Source organism: Callospermophilus lateralis, chromosome X, assembly GCF_048772815.1.
Source record: "Callospermophilus lateralis isolate mCalLat2 chromosome X, mCalLat2.hap1, whole genome shotgun sequence".
In the NCBI taxonomy this organism is placed as follows: domain Eukaryota; kingdom Metazoa; phylum Chordata; class Mammalia; order Rodentia; family Sciuridae; genus Callospermophilus; species Callospermophilus lateralis.
In genome coordinates, this window is record NC_135325.1 from 106998946 (window position 1) to 107012533 (window position 13588).

The window sequence follows — 13588 nt, forward strand, 5'->3', positions numbered from 1 at the left end:
AGTAAACAAGTGGAGCTAAAAAGAAATCACTTTATTCCCCAAAAGGTTCTTTCATTCATTTTACTAGAAAAATTGGAAAGCCTGTGTTTTGAAGCTGTGCTTCCTTTTTGAAGGTTAGGAGTGAACAAGAGAGTCTCTTTAGAGCAAGACCACTCGGATGCGGGGTTGAGATCCAAACTCACTTGCTGAGGGAAGATAGGGGTCTGAACAGCCAGATGCCTCCTGGTCAGCCACTAAGGATGCTCTGTTCATCTTTGATTGCTCTGAATGGCTTGGTGTGCCTTGAGGGAAGGAAGAGGAGTTAAGATTGGGGCTGGGGATGTGGCTCAAGAGGTAGCGCACTCGCCTGGCATGCCGGGTTTGATCCTCAGCACCACATACAAAACAAAGATGTTGTGTCCGCCAATAACTAAAAAATAAATATTAAAAAATTCTCTCTCTCTCTCTCTCTCTCTCTCTCTCTCTCTCTCTCTCTCTCTGTCTCTCTCTTAAAAAAAAAAAAAGAGGAGTTAAGATGTAGGAACCAATTGTGCTCTCTGCACTCTGAAAAAGCACTTTCCAAGGACTGTTTTCTCTAAGGCTAGTCCAATGTCCTTGGGAGTCAGGTGTTTGTTAGAAGGCTGTGTGATGGTTTAGAGGTGAGGTGGCCCTCAAAAACTCCTCCAGTGTGTGACAATGACAGGAAGTTCAGAGGTAAAATGATCGGGTCAGGAGAGCCTTAACCTAATCAGTGCATTGATCCACTTGAATGGATTAACTAAGTGGTAGCTATAGGCAGGTAGGATGTGGCTGGAGGAGGTGGGTTACTGGGGATGTGTCTTTGGGGTTTATATTTTTTTCCCTGGTGAGTGAGAACTCTCTCTGCTTCCTGACAGTCAAGTCCTGAGCTGCTTTTCTCCACCACGCCCTTCTGCCATGATGTTCTGCCTTCCCTCAGGCCCAGAGCCATGGAGTTGGCCATCTATGGGCTGAGACCTCTGAAACCATGAGCCCCAAATAAACTTTTCCTCCTCCAAAATTGTTCTTATCAGGTCTTTTGGTTGCAGCAGCATAAAGGCTGAATAAGATAGGCCAGTTTTCCCAATGGGGAAACTGAGGTACATAAAGGAGGAAGGGACCCACCAAGAGCTGCCACTGACACCCTGGCCTGTGGGGTTCCAGAGCTCCAGGAAGAAGCAGCAGTTAATAGAGGAAAGAGCAATGAGCAGGACATCTGAGACATGGGTATTAAAGTCTCCTCTGCTAGTTCATGCCTTGGGGACAACAGCTGCTCCCTTAGGCTCCATGGCCTCTCTAACTTTAAGGTGTGGCTTCCATACCAAATGATGGGCTCTAACATCGTCCGTTCCGTACTAAAATGGTATTGAGAGACCAAGTGGCTTCCCCGGCCCCATTCATGACCATCCTCATCTGACATAAGGAGAAAGTAAGTGCTTGGATGCTGGGACCACTGAGGCCACCATGCCACCACTTAGGCAAACCTCGAAGGGGCTGGCTGACCCTTGGCAGAGCTCTTTCCCTGCTGCCTTCACCAGAGCACATTCTTCTGAGTGATGGCCACCACAAGTGGCCTGTGCACTTGTTCATTCATCCAACATGTGTCGAGTGTGCAGTAATGCTCGGGCATCGTGCTCGACACTGGGGAAACACTGGTGAGCAAGAGGGATATAGTTTTTCTCCTTCCAAACTAGACCCAGTGGGAGACATGGAAGTGGCCAGATAATTAAAACATAGAGGGGTAAATGTGAGCACAAGGAAAGTGAACTGGAGCTCTAGCTGAGGAGTCAGGGTCGTGATGTTGGCACCAAACTAAATTTTCATTAGCCATCCAGATATTAAGAATCATACAGGTGGACTGTTGCAGATTTGCTTGCCTTTCAACCTGACATGTGGTCCTACTTAGATGCACATGTTGCTTTCCCAGGCATTAGAGCCAAAAGCTGCCAGGAAGGCAATGAAACCTTTTTATGTTTCCAAAGATCAAGCAACTTAATTAAAGAGGAAGAGAACTTCAGTGATAATAATCCAGAAATAAACACTTTCTCTTGGGCATGTTCTTGCAAATATTTCTGAGCTCTTTCATGTGAACAGCCTTTAAATTTCCTCTCTGGAACTGAATACTGGAAACTTTGAAATGGTTTCCTTTAGCAGTTTGAAATCTTGGATAGTATATCCTAGCAGGTGTACTAGTACCTAGTACCTGCTTTCCTGAGGTTTTTTTGCTTGTTTCATGTTTGTGTAAAGGACTGTGAGAATGTTCCTCTCCCCATTTTTGAATTACATTTGGAATTCACTCCAGGTCTCTAGTAAATGGAATGGAAAAACTTACAGTGTGTTCTGTGTTGATATGGGACACTGCTCACCACAGGGACTCATTCCTGGGATGGAATGATCCATTTGGAACATTGCTCCAGGTCAACAGAAGAAAGGAATTCCTTCAGGTACCTATGTGCTATAACACTCACCCTTTTGCATCTCACTTTATAGTCACTTCCGTCCAAGTGTCATCCTCACCAACCCTTAATCAGTTTTAAGTTCCTGCAACTAATGACAGTGTCTTGGTCTTCCTGACAGGCCACTCGCCTAGGGCCAAAGCCTTGTATGTAGTAGGTGTTCATTCAACATTCGACCAATGCCCAAACTTCCAATATCATTTTACTGAGCTCTTAAGTACTGTTCTATTGGCACATAAAGACTGCCATAATTCATTTTCAAAGGCAGCCATCTTCATTCTTTTCCACATGGCACTAATATTGTTTCATTAATTTACCAAGTGATAAAAATGTGTACTTTAAACTGGTTAGTCAGAGGACCAGTCAGTTTTTTAATATTTCATTTGTGTTCATTTTCAGAAATTTGTTGAATAAACTAACTTCTGGCCTTAAAATCTATATACTTCTCCTAAAAAGAGAGATATGACAATAATGACACTTCCACTCACTATACTTTATTCAGACTATAATACAATAAAGGTTCAAGAAATATGAACAAAGGATTATAATTACTCCTTCTAAGTCTATAATGATTGAATTGTATTCTTGATATATTTAATTTCCATTAAAATTTATCTTGAGTTGTTTATTGATAAAAAGAAAATATTAGTTACCATGAATTTTGGTGGTCTTTATATTGATCATGGGAAACCAAACATACTTGAAATGATAGAGTTATAATAGTCCTTGATAACTTTCTAGTGCTATGGGAGTTTCCTCAAGTGGGAAAGGAAGTCACAACAATTTTTTTTTTTTTTTTTGGTACTGGGGATTGAACCCAGAGGTGCTTAATCACTGAGCCAGATTCCCAGTCCTTTTTTATATTTTAGTTAGAGACAGGGTCTCACTGAATTGCTTAGGTCCTTGCTAAATTGCTGAGGCTGGCTTTGAACTTGTGATCCTCCTGCTTTAGCCTTCCAAGTCGCTGGGATTACAGGCATGTGTCACTGCACCAGGCTGATGGTCACAGCAATTTTTTTATAATGTGACATAATAACTGTGAAAATCAGCATAGGATTGGGAAAAGAGCCCAAATACTTTTTATGGTCATGTTTAGGCAATGAGATTAAGATTCTATGTGGCTTTTGTTCTATGACCTATAATTTCCTATAGCTTCCAGGTTTTCCATTTTGATTGAAAACAGTGATGATTACAAATAGAATAGCAAGATTCGTTTGTTTTACAGATGAGAAAGTTAAAGTCCTGGGTGTCTGACAAAAACTGGTCAAGAAATCTGAGCTCTAAACTTTAAGTTGTACTTTGACTTCAGACTTGGGGAAGACACAGACAGGATTTCATTTTTCAATTAACCTACAAATTGAGGTGCAATAGAAATTCTAGGCATATGAAACTTAAAACTCATTATAAAGTCAAGGGTGAAAGCATGGTTTTACACAAGTACTATGTATGCTTACTAAGCTTCCCCTTTCTTTGGACTGGAGCAGCCCAGTCCTGTGGGATCTCCTTTGAAATACTACCAAGTGCCTCTTCTCATTTACTCGCTCTTCCCAAATTCCCATTTCCAGTAGTGGCTTCAGTCTTCCATGGATGCTCATGACCTCTGGTGCAAAAGAATATTAGACAGTTTTAGCAAGTGGCTGTCAATGTATCCGGGTGTAAGTTGATTTCACTGAAGGAAATCTGAACTTTTGTCATCATGGGTGCTAATTCCTGCTAATTGCTAACACCTCATAATTAAATTGGCAGAAATTTCACTACAGGGTCAGGGGATACAAAAACTGGCAGGCTTATTAAAAGGCAGCCTTCTCAGAGGACTGTAAGACTGGGGATTGTGGGATGAACAGGGTATTTCCAGGTCTTAGTTATAGGAGAGATCCTGAGGACACAGAGGGCCATAAAGGAGTGTTGTTTGATACAGAGCATGAGACCTATGGATGCATAAGAAACTGATAATTGCAGTGACCTGTAGGGCATGGGTGCCTTCCAATTGATAAAATGCAAATTGCAAGTGCAGCATGGTACTCATGCTAGAGGACATGATTTCAAGAATAATTGCCATCCTTTCTAGACCAGCAACGGTAAACTGTAGCATAAATTCTAGGCCAGTCCACCATCTGTTTTTCAGAGAAAGTTTTATTAGAGAACAGCCATGCCTACCCGTTTACATAATCTCTATGGTTGTTTTTGTGCTACAATGTCAGAGCTCATTAGATGCAACAGAGATCTACGTCCTGCAAAATATAAAATATTCCTTACTACAGAAGAAATTAGACAACCATTTTTCTAGATCATATAAAAGAAATGTTAGATTGAAATGATCCTGAAAGAATCCAGGATAAAAAGGGAACTAAAGAGATCCTGATCAGAAAAATGTAGACTCATACATTGCTAGTGGCACTACAAATTGGTACAACCACTCTGGAAAGCAGTGTGGAGATTCCTTAGAAAACTTGGAATGGAACCACCATTTGACCAGTTATCCCACTCCTCAGTTTATAACAAAGGACTTAAGATCAGCATACTGTAGTGACAAAGTCACATCAATATTTATAGCACCTCAATTCACAATAACTAAACTATGGAACCAACCTAGATGCCCTTCAATAGATGAATGGATAAAGAAACTGTGGTATGTATACACAATGAAAGAGAATAAAATTTTGGCATTTTCAGGTAAATGGATGGAGTTGGAGAATATCACACTAAGCAAAGTAAGCCAATCCCAGAAAATCAAAGGCTGAATGTTCTCTCTGATAAGTGAATGCTGATCCATAAAAGGGAAAGGGGGCATGGAAAGAATAGAGGAACTGTGATTGGGCAAAGGGGAGGGATAAGAGGGGGCATTGGGGTAGGAAAAATGGTGGAATGAAAAGAACATCATTACCCTAGATATATGTATGACTGCACAAATGGTGCAACTCTATATCATGTATAAACAGAAAAATGAAAAATTGTGCTTCATTTATGTATGGTGAAATGAAATGCATTCTGGTGTCATGTAAAACTAATTAGAACAAATTTTAAAAGATAAAAACAAACACAAAAGGAATCCAAGCCTACAGTGTGAAAGTTTAGTAATGAAAAAAGTTTGATATAGAGAGGTAAGGGTGGGGAGAAACTGTAGTCTGAACAAAATAGACATGCATGAATGTATTTCTATAAGGGTGATTCTGAATCATCTAAACCTGGCATTGGCAAGCTACAGCCTGCCAGTCAAAACTGGCCCAACATTTGTTGTTGTAATTCAAGTTTTATTGAAACACAATCTTACTCATTCATGTCTGTGTTTTCTATGGCTATAGACATATTACAAAAACCTTTAATGCAATCTAAAACATTTAACTATTTATCCTCAAACTCACTTCTCTTTTGGTCTTCTTCAATTTGTAAGACTTCTGAATCAGCTTTGAGGACTCATTTGATCTCTCTTAGGTCTTCCTATTGTTCACCTATGCCAGCCACATTCCCAGTCGTACTTCCCATTATAAGAGCAAATGAGAGGAACTATATCAGGAGGCAATAATTTAGCTCATGCCTATATACCATATCCCAAATCATAGGTGATAGAGTAAACTTGAAACATTAAGGCTTATCATTGGCTTAAAAATTTTTTCCTAACATGTTGATTGCCCAATCAATGTTAGAGTGGAAGCATATCTCCAGTGATGTATCCAGGGTCCTTTTTATTGAAAGGAGTTCAATAAAAAGCCAGAAGAAAAATTTGTTAAATTTCTGGTAACAGAAAAAAAAACAGAAAGTGATAAATGAAGTTTTAAGTACCAGAATTAATGTTCAAAAAGAACTCGATGGACTGGAACCCTGAGACAAATGGAACAAGATAGAGCGTTGTTTGGCAAATGGTAAAGCTGAGCCTTGAGGTTAAAAAAATCAATTATATAGTTACATGACATGAGCTAAATGGTTTGAGAGTAGTTCATGTGGAAAAATCAGTATTCATATTCTTTTTTCACTGCTAAGTATAGTACTACTAAAAATAACTACCACAGTCCATCTCAGGAATAGATCTGGGTTTGTGGTTGAGGTGTCTTGAAACTATATCAGCTGAGATGAGGTGGATGGACCACAGCACGGTTAAAATAGAGAAAGACATTCTGTGAGCTTAATGTTATAATGAGTTTCTGTGGTAATCCCCAATCCCACACAGGGATTGAGAGGTTTTCTGGGACACAAGACTATCAAATGCTAAAACCAAGAAAGTTCTGGACAAACCAGGATGTCTGCTCATACTACACTATCTTCAGCAACAATTATTTCCTGTTTATTAAACAAAAAAAAAATGTAATTGTTCTAACCTTAGGACCTTAGTACTTGCCATTTACTCTGCCTGGAACTCTATTTCCCTACATTGTCACTTGTGGCTGTTTCTTTTGTGTCATTTTAGTCTCAACTCAAATGTGTCTTTCCATATATAACAACAATTTTGTTCCACCACTCTCTTTCCTACCACCCTCTTTTATTTTGTTCATAACAATTCTGGCTATGTGAAATTACTCTACTTGTTATTGTCTGTCTCACCCCATTAGAATGTAAGTTAAATAAGAGAAGAAATCTTAATTATTTTGTGCAATGTTATATTCTCATCAACTAAAACAGAACTGGACACATAGGAAGAATTCAACACTTATTTGTTGAATGGATAAATTAATAAATGAATGATACTGCATAACCAAGAAACATAGACTGAATCCTTACATATACATGCCAAAGGCTCTGAGAAAGGTATCATGAGAAAAGGAAAATAAAGATACCTGTAAACTTTCAGATGAGGTCATACAAGTCAGTATGATGTCAAGATGGCTCTAGCATATTCTGGTTACATCATGGTAAATTTATGAGGTTGCTATATAAATACTATAGATACCCAGAACATTCAAGTTTGGGCTGTTTGCATGTTCTGTGTTGTGCTCCTAAAATGCAAAAATTCTGTTTTCATCTTATAGTTCTTGAGACCCTCTGGCTCTGGTCAAACTATCATCAGAGACTTATAGATTTAAAATTAAAAGATTCAGAGAAAAAATATTTGTGGTCTCACAACCAATGTCCCTTTTAGAAATATTGGCTATAAAGTTTCTATTATGAGCTCCCACATTATATGGTTATTTTCTCCCAAGATTTCAGTCCATTCCATCATAATTAAGTCCCTAGCCTCATTTCCCCTCAAAGCTTCTTTAACCTTCTGAGAAATGAAATTGTCAGCAAGGCAAATCCCAAATTGATCAGATGCCCCACGTTTAGCAGAATAAGACTTCTATCAGGTGCCTGGACAGCTGAAGCCTTCCATCCCTACTCTAGCTTCCCTCTGTGCCAGTTCTGTAATCTTCATTAGGGAAGCATCCACCATGTCTTCTGTGACACATTTCCTTGATGGCACTGCAATTTCTCCCAATTTTTATGCTCCTGCGAAAGTTCACAGTCTTATTCTCCTTCATATTTTGTGGATTTCCATGGAAGTTAAATATACTTTGAACATGCTGGGTGAGAAGGTCCTTAGGCTAGAACCACCAACCCACTGTGGATAGATAGAAGTGCCCCACAAAATTGCAATGGGAAGTGACAATCTGGCTGAAAGCCTTCCTCTTCTGTTGTCTTTTAGCAGCATACTGCTATCAGTCAACATAATTTTTGGACAAAGAAGCTAAAGATTTAAAATTTCCACAAAAAAAAGGTTATTCAGGGTCAGATGGCCAAAAACATTTAGTCAGGATGATTGAATGCAGCATTAAAATACCTGAATGGAAGAATCCATTTAGTCAAAGTAACATCAAGAGCTTTTATTTTTCTTTCATTTTCTAGGTTTCATTTCAACAAAAATATTTTTTAAAGTTTCTTCTGTACAAGGGAAAATTCCAAAGCAAACAGGAATAATTCAAGTTTAGTCTCAAAATTCAGAGGCTTAGGTTCCCAAAGTATACATTCAGCATTAGATATATTATAAGGGGGTCTAAAGCCCTTCAAATTAAAAAAAACACTAAATAAAAATTAAAAAAAATTATCTAATCTCTGTTGGGCTTGCAATCATACTTTGTAGAGAACCCAATTGATCAATATAGCATAATCATCCTGAGGACCTCATAGGACATAAAAATTGTTATAAAGACACACTATGATATAGACCTTGGTCTCCAAAATTGTTTAATTTTAATTCTTCATAACACCGCTTGAACATTCAAACTGCTAGAAGAAAAGATAGTGAGCCGGGTGCACTGCCACATGCCTGTAATCCCAGTGACTTGAATGACCAAGGCAGGAAAATCACAAGTTCAAGGCCAGCCTCAGCAATTTAGTGAGACCTGTCTCAAAAACAAAAATAAAAGTACTGGTGATGAAGCTCAGTGGCAAAGCACCCCTGGGTTCAATTTCAAGGAGAGAGGGAGAGAGAGAGAGAGAAGAAAGTGAATGTAAATGAAGAGCTGCCCACACAGAATTAAGTCTCCTTTTCATGAAGACCAGCCCTCATTCCTAATCACTACGTTTATTGACCAGAATAACATATACTGAGATTCTCATTCACTGAGATTCTCATTGACCAAGGTAGAAGGAAGTGAACTCTATTTTAAAGAGCTAAATACAGGGCTGGGGCTGGGGCTCAGTGGTAGAGCACTTGCCTAGCATGTATGAGGCACTGGGCTCAATCCTCAGCACCACATGAAAAAAATAACAAGATAAACATATTGTGTCCATGTATAAGAAAAAAGAGCTAAATATAGTAGATGTCACCTTCTCCTCCTTTGTTTTCTGTCTCCCTGTTTGCATTGGGAGACACTAATTGCAAAGCAGGGACATCCCATTAAGTCCTTTAGGTACAAACTTTCTTCCATACTGAAATTATCAATTCTTAAAACACCATAAGATTATCCAAATTTCCAAAGTTTCCTCATATTAGGATTATGGCTACTTTTAATGCTACTTTAAAATATCTGTGATCTGTAAGTAGACTATATTTTGGCAAACACCAATATTTTAAAAGAATCTCAATGTTTTCAGAAAGGACATTTCGATCTATTTTTCTGTTGCTGGAAACAAAGTTACAGAAATTTTGGACACTACATGAAGAAATATCATTTTAATATTTATACAGGCAAAGAAAACTGTGTGTCATGAACTGGCACCCATATTATTATTATTATCATTATCATTATTATTATGTATGCTAGAAAATTATTTTATTGCTTTTTGGACACCAACTTTTTGTGATAATCTTATTACAAGCTACCTCTGTGTAAATAAAGGAAAATATATTTAAACAAGTAGAAATAAATGTGCATGATTCACCAGCACAGTTAACTCAAGAATTTCCAGCCTTATAACCACAACTGATAGGAAGATTTATTACCACAGCTGCTTGTATTAAACTTCTTTTCCTTGCAGTTGAAGGAATCAAATTTCTTCTTGGAGATTAGTCATTTGTGGGGGTGTCACCAACTGCAAAATGCTTCTGTTATGAATGAGGTGCACTTCTCGTTGCTGTCCTCCGGCCCTAAGTCAGTGAGTAATTTTCATCTCTTTATGTTTCTTTCCCGCCTACCATCAGGAACAAATTTTAATGACTTACGCAGTCAAACTTTCTTTAGTTGTTATGCAAACCTAAAACTTCAGATTGTATTGTTTCTGGTAATGAAATAACCTCACAAAGAAAGGTAGGATGAAGTGACATTTTGCCACATGTTTACAAGAATAAAATCCCTGGAGGAAAAGGTCTATGCAGGATACAAAAACAGGAAGGGAGCTAAAGTATCTTGGGTGGCTATAAATGTGCCAGGCACTGCACTAGGCTCTTTATAAAAGTATCTTACCTCATTCTTGAGACAATTCTTCAAAAGAATAGGTGATATTCCCATTTCACAGATGAGGAACCTGACCTTCTCAAGATTGTGCAGTTTATTAGTGAATAAACAAGTATTTAGGCTTAGATCCAGCTGGCTCCCTTGCTTTCTTCCTGTGTTTCAGTGTTCCGTCTTTTGTCAATGAGGAATTAACCAATAATTCGCAGTACTAATAAATATAGCCATATACTTTGAAGAGACTGATTCTGTGCCTAAATAAGAAAATCCTAAAGCCACAAAAGATGTCAACTGGTCATTTCTTCCACTCTCTACTAAAATCATGCAAAACTGATAAGGCTGTATTTTCTTTTTCAACACTTCTGGAAACAAACACTTAAAATTTACCTTGTACCTTTTCACAATTTTCGGTAACTATTGTCTTCATGGAATCCTTTTATATAATAAGATTTCCCCATCTTCCTTTGAGCTCTTGTTTGCAAAAATATGGAGATGGTAGGCTCTGCACATATTAAGATTCTGTCAATTGAAAATAGATGTCAGAACAATTGAACAAAGAATGAGATTTTAGTAAATCCACCAGTTGCTTGGTTTATTTCATGACAGTTTGGCTGGTGTTGTTTTGCCATTGAATTGACTGGTTGTTTTAGCTAAATATACACTTTCTAATTTACCATCTATTCATGGTGGTTCTAATATGACATATAAGTGCAACAACAACAAAAGTTTGAATAATAAAAAGTTTCAGGCATTCACAATGGAATATTTGAGATTAAATTTTAAAGTCATTTTTTTATATTTGTGAAACAACTTAAATCCAGCAAATACTTTTTTGGTGGGGAGATGTTGCACTTTTGCCTCTTTATTCAATCAAGGGCAAAATTGATCATCTAGCTAAGATCCCTTATAAGAATAATTACTGAGTTTGAATCAATGTTAATAATAGTCTTACTTGATCAGATATAAGTACTTCTACTGGGGCTCTAAGTGTCCAAATAACTTAATCAATCTTTCCTAGTCATGTTTCTACAAGACAGAAAAGCAAAGAGAATATATATATATATTCATCCTTGAATACCTGTATAGCCAAACCTAACCCAGTGAAACAAATGGCACATGATAACTAATTAGAACATGAACTGCACAGGGTACTGAGATGCTCTTCCTCATTTTCTCATGTAGATGCCATTATGTTGTAGCTCCTTTCCCAGCACTTGAGATGAGTAAATGGGCAGTCTAAAGAGCAATAATGCATCTGAGGTGACTGGATTTATCCTTACTGGATTTTTCTAGCACTGTCAAATGCTTCTTGGAAGAAGGCAGCCTGGTCACAGTGCTTGGGAACAGCCTTAATCATTGTTGTAGTGAGATGGGATGCTCAACTTCATACCCTCATTTACTTTTTTCCTCAGTCACTTATCTTCTCTTGATGCTATTATTCCACCTGCTGAAAACCATATGTACTGACCCAATGTTTCAGGGACTTCCCGACCATCTCCTGTACCAGCTGTTATACCCTGGTGACCACATCCCTCTTTCTGGGCATGACAGAGTATCTCCTCCTTGCTGTCATAGTTTATGATGGGCGCATTATGATGTAATTTCCATTACAAATAATCAGCTTTGCATACAGTTGGTCTTGGAAACCTGGATCAGTGCCTTCTTAGTAGCAATCATACCAATCATTGCAATTCCTGGCCATTTTTGTGGATGCAACATCTTCAAATATTTTACCTATGAGGTGCAGATCCTGCTAAAGCCTGTCTGCTCAGACACTCCTATCAATCTAATTCTGCCCCTTCCCTTCACCTTTATCTTCATTTTCTATTCCTGCATTCTGGTTACCATGATGAAGATCCAATCTATGGAAGCCAGGCTCAAAGTTTTCTCTGTGGATCCCATCTTACCTGTGGTTATCTTATTTTATGGGACTGTCATCCATATGTCCCAGAAACCTCAGAAAAAGGAATCTCAGAAAGAAGACAAAGTCTTTACAGTATTTTATGGAGCAGTTATTGCCATGTTAACTCCTCTTATTTACAATTTATGGTTGGTTGGTTGGTTGGTTGGTTGGTTGGGTTCCAGGAATTGAATCCAGGGATGCTTAACCACTGAGCCACATCCCCAGCCCTTTTTTGTGTTTTATTTGGAGCAGGGTCTCACAAAGCTACTCACTCAGTTGTTGAGGCTGGCTGTGAACTCACAATCCTCCTGCTTCCGCCTCCCAAATCACTGGGATTACAGGTGTGCACTATAGCACCTAGCACAATTCATGTTTTTAAAGGTAAACAACAAAAATCTTAGGGAACATTCTCTCTGTGGTCAACACTAGCCACTCATTAACAAGTTGACCATTGATATTAGTGTCTTCTCAAGCTACATTGAGATATAAAGCCATAAATGTACCCCAAACAGTTCAGAGAGAAAATAACAGTAGAAGGTACTTGAAGGTGGCACAACAGCTAAATAGCCCATCGGGGAAAACTTCTTTTCTGGGCTATAAACCGCAAGGGTTTTGTAACCAACCATCATCTTTGTAGTTGCCACACAAGGTGAATAAAATTAAACACAAGACAGAGGTTACACAATAATAGTTTAACATTTGTTCTTCATATTTCATAAGCATTTCCCCCAATTTGAACCCAATAGACAAATAGTTCCTCAATTTCCACATTTAGGTGATAATATCTCATGGGAAAAAAAAATCTGTTGTATGTAAAGTAATCTATCTTTTAATTAGTGCTTTTAAATAAATTATTCTAGTTTATCCTAAAATTGCTTATTTTAAAATATTTTACATATGTAAATATTAATAAATCTTTTCTTAACCAACATTGTTTCAACAAATATTAAATTTCCATTGTATCAATTTCTCATAAAAAATGTCTAAACTGAAATTGTTATTCTTTTGCCTTCTTCTGTTTCTCTGCCTTCTCTTCCATGATGTGCTTTAGCGACCCTCTGGCCATTTCAACTCCCACTTCTCATACACATTTATGAGCTTTAGCATTTCTGCTTGTCCCAAGAGTCTTCATGGCCAAGACTGTGATTATTTTTCTCCTTTTTCTCCATTTAAGAAGATGCAATATGCACTTTCTTTTGTTGACAGCCAGAATTTATTATATACTTTGTATCATGGTAAATTGTGGATTCTTTTTCTTATCTTAGCTTTCACCAACTGACTCCACAATTATTCGGCCACATTATGGTCAGAAGGTAGATAACGTCTTGCTTCTAAACTTCCTTCCCTCAAATAGCCTATTCTTGGATGGATGTTTCTCTGAAAGCAATGTTTTCTATCCTTGGTTTTTTCTTCACTTTCTTTCTGAAGGT